At 49.6% G+C, this 4,121-nt stretch overlaps 1 protein-coding gene across 2 annotated transcripts in view; it reads right to left on the bottom strand.

The window, feature by feature from the left end:
* Positions 1–591, bottom strand: part of LOC101851214 (protein phosphatase 1 regulatory subunit 3B) — a 7,964-nt gene extending 7,373 nt beyond the window's left edge. For both annotated transcript variants that reach the window (XR_004858942.1, XM_005105512.3), the window contains exon 1: positions 392–591. The gene's annotated coding sequence lies outside the window, so the exon portion shown is untranslated. The remainder of the gene's footprint in view (positions 1–391) is intronic.
* Positions 592–4,121: the final 3,530 nt, after the last annotated feature.

The following is a 4,121-nucleotide window of genomic DNA, read 5'->3' as shown; positions in this document are numbered from 1 at the left end:
CGGGGTAGGTGGGGCGGGTGGTTGGGGTGGAGGAGGGAGAGGGGGGGGATTCTAGGGGGGGGGGGGGTCTCCCCCCTGACAAAATTATAATGAATAGATCTACCGGTCCGAGGCTCTCCATTGAGAGATAGATCTAGATCTAGTCTAGATCTAGATTCTAGATCTAGAATAGATTTGGCTTAGATCTCTCTACATCTATTTAAGTCTAGATCTAGATCTAGAATTACACCCAGTCTTTAGTCAGATGATAAGTAGATCTAGATCTAGATCTAGAATCTAGGCCTAGCCTACAGTCCTACAGGCTATAAATTGATGAAATTGTTATCTGAAAGTCAGACAGTAGATCTAGATCTATAGCCTCTAGCCTAATAGCCACTCCACTTCCACTTACTTGTATTTTTACCCAAAACGAATATGGCGATGTGAAAAGCTACTCCTTCCAGCACATAGATTGGTACACGAAGAAATCAAGAAATTAACTCCTCGCCATCCACACAGTCCCGCTGCCTCTCAAAAATCATGAGCCGAAAATGAATGGAACCATCGCAAAACAGCATGAAACTGTGAAATTCAAGGTTAGTTATTTTTAGAAGCGAATCAGGCCTCACGCGATCACGTGAAAACCAGGGGGCTCGACCAATCAGTGCAACACAGACATTACAATGGACCAATCGTAAGCGTTCTCCGAGCGTGTTGTCAGTGTGGCCATTGAGGAGGCGAGCGCTGTTGCACCACTGGGGACCTGTGATGTGCGGTATATCACACGTCTGTCGGCTGAAACCTGTCGCATGCCTCCCGACCCCGAGAGAGAGAGAGAGAGAGAGAGAGAGAGAGAGAGATGTGGATTACTTATTACTTCTTCGCCTCTCGGGTCAAGGAAAGCATGTTGTTTGCTTTGTCGGGATATCTTGGCCTTGCTTCAATGAATGCGTTTTACAGCGAAAACACAAGAGTGCTGCACTGACTGCCCCCCCTACTCTTTCTCTCTCTCCCTCACACTTTCTCTCCCCCCCCCTCTCTCCTTCTCTCTCTCTCTCCTCCTCCTCTCTCTCTCCTTCTCTCTCTCCCCTCTCTCTCTCCATTACATTCTCTCTCTCCTTCTCCCCCCTCTCTCTCTCTCTCTTCCTCCCCTTTCTCTCCCCCCTCTCTCTCTCTCTCTTCCTCCCCTTTCTCTCCCCCCATCTCTCTCTCCCTCCCCTCTCTCTCTTCCTTCCCTCTCTCCCTCCCTCCCCTCTCTCTCTTCCTCCCCTCTCTCCCCCCTCTCCCTCTCTGTAGGGACATGAGTTGTTTCGTCCCCGTGTATGTCTGTAGTGCGCCGTCTTTGACCGGACTTCGGTCATTTAGGGGACAGACTTCCTCCCTGCCTGGCCTGGCTGGGAGGTGAGGGATACATGATACCTCCCAGCAGAGAGGTGACAGGGATACATTATACATGATACCTCCCAGCAGAGAGGTGAGAGGGATACATGATACCTCCCAGCAGAGAGGTGACAGGGATACATGATACATGATACCTCCCAGCAGAGAGGTGACAGGGATACATGATCATGATACCTCCCAGCAGAGAGGTGAGAGGGATACATGATACCTCCCAGCAGAGAGGTCACAGGGATACATGATACATGATACCTCCCAGCAGAGAGGTGAAAGGGATACATGATACCTCCCAGCAGAGAGGTCACAGGGATACATGATACATGATACCTCACAGCAGAGAGGTGACAGGGATACATGATACCTCCCAGCAGAGAGGTGAGAGGGATACATGATGCATGATACCTCCCAGCAGAGAGGTGAGAGGGATACATGATACATGATACCTCCCAGCAGAGAGGTGAGGGATACATGATACATGATACCTCCCAGCAGAGAGGTGAGAGGGATACATGATACATCCCAGAAGAGAGGTGAGGGATACATGATACATAATACCTCCCAGCAGAGAGGTGAGAGGGATACACGATACCTTCCAGCAGAGAGGTGAGAGAGATACATGATACATGATACCTCCCAGCAGAGAGGTGAGAGGGATACATGATACCTCCCAGCAGAGAGGTGACAGGGATACATGATACATGATACCTCCCAGCAGAGAGGTGACAGGGATACATGATCATGATACCTCCCAGCAGAGAGGTGAGAGGGATACATGATACCTCCCAGTAAAGAGGTGAGAGGGATACATGATACATGATACCTCCCAGCAGAGAGGTCACAGGGATACATGATACATGATACCTCACAGCAGAGAGGTGAGAGGGATACATGATACCTCCCAGCAGAGAGGTGACAGGGATACATGATACATGATACCTCCCAGCAGAGAGGTGACAGGGATACATGATCATGATACCTCCCAGCAGAGAGGTGAGAGGGATACATGATACCTCCCAGTAAAGAGGTGAGAGGGATACATGATACATGATACCTCCCAGCAGAGAGGTGAGGGATACATGATACATGATACCTCCCAGCAGAGAGGTGAGAGGGATACATGATACCTCCCAGCAGAGAGGTCACAGGGATACATGATACATGATACCTCACAGCAGAGAGGTGACAGGGATACATGATACCTCCCAGCAGAGAGGTGAGAGGGATACATGATGCATGATACCTCCCAGCAGAGAGGTGAGAGGGATACATGATACATGATACCTCCCAGCAGAGAGGTGAGGGATACATGATACATCCCAGCAGAGAGGTGAGGGATACATAATACATGATACCTCCCAGCAGAGAGGTGAGAGAGATACATGATACCTCCCAGCAGAGAGGTGAGAGGGATACACGATACCTTCCAGCAGAGAGGTGAGAGAGATACATGATACATGATACCTCCCAGCAGAGAGGTGAAAAGGATACATGATACCTCCCAGTAGAGAGGTGAGAGGGATACATGATACATGATACCTCCCAGCAGAGAGGTCACAGGGATACATGATACCTCCCAGCAGAGAGGTGAGAGGGATACATGATACATCCCAGAAGAGAGGTGAGGGATACATGATACATAATACCTCCCAGCAGAGAGGTGAGAGGGATACACGATACCTTCCAGCAGAGAGGTGAGAGAGATACATGATACATGATACCTCCCAGCAGAGAGGTCACAGGGATACATGATACATGATACCTCACAGCAGAGAGGTGACAGGGATACATGATACCTCCCAGCAGAGAGGTGAGAGGGATACATGATGCATGATACCTCCCAGCAGAGAGGTGAGAGGGATACATGATACATGATACCTCCCAGCAGAGAGGTGAGGGATACATGATACATCCCAGCAGAGAGGTGAGGGATACATAATACATGATACCTCCCAGCAGAGAGGTGAGAGAGATACATGATACCTCCCAGCAGAGAGGTGAGAGGGATACATGATACCTCCCAGCAGAGAGGTGAGAGAGATACATGATACATGATACCTCCCAGCAGAGAGGTCACAGGGATACATGATACCTCCCAGCAGAGAGGTGAGAGGGATACATGATACCTCCCAGCAGAGAGGTGAGAGGGATACATGATACATGATACCTCCCAGCAGAGAGGTGAAAGGGATACATGATACCTCCCAACAGAGAGGTGAGAGGGATACATGATACCTCAAAGCAGAGAGGTGAGGGAGATACATGATACCTCAAAGCAGAGAGGTGAGGGGGATACATGATACATGATACCTCCCAGCAGAGTGGCGAGAGGGATACATGATACCTCCCAGCAGAAAGGTGAGAGGGATACATGATACCTCCCAGCAGAGAGGTGAGAGGGATACATGATACATGATACCTCCCAGCAGAGAGGTGAGAGGGATACATGATACCTCCCAGCAGAGAGGTGAGAGGGATACATGATACATGATACCTCCCAGCAGAGAGGTGAGGGATACATGATACATGATACCTCCCAGCAGAGAGGTGAGGGGGATACACGATACTTCCCAGCAGAGAGGCGAGAGGGATACATGATACCTCCCAGCAGAGAGGTGAAGGGGGATAACATGAAAACCTCCCAGCAGAGAAGGTGAGAGGCATACATGATACCTCCCAGCAGAGAAGGTGAGAGGATAACATGATATATTGATAACTTCAAAGCAAGATAGGCGAGAGGGATACAT

The sequence above is a fragment of the Aplysia californica genome, unplaced genomic scaffold (assembly GCF_000002075.1).
Source record: "Aplysia californica isolate F4 #8 unplaced genomic scaffold, AplCal3.0 scaffold00474, whole genome shotgun sequence".
Taxonomy (NCBI): domain Eukaryota; kingdom Metazoa; phylum Mollusca; class Gastropoda; order Aplysiida; family Aplysiidae; genus Aplysia; species Aplysia californica.
Note: the sequence above shows the minus strand (reverse complement) of the source record. Positions and strands in the feature narration are given on the sequence as shown.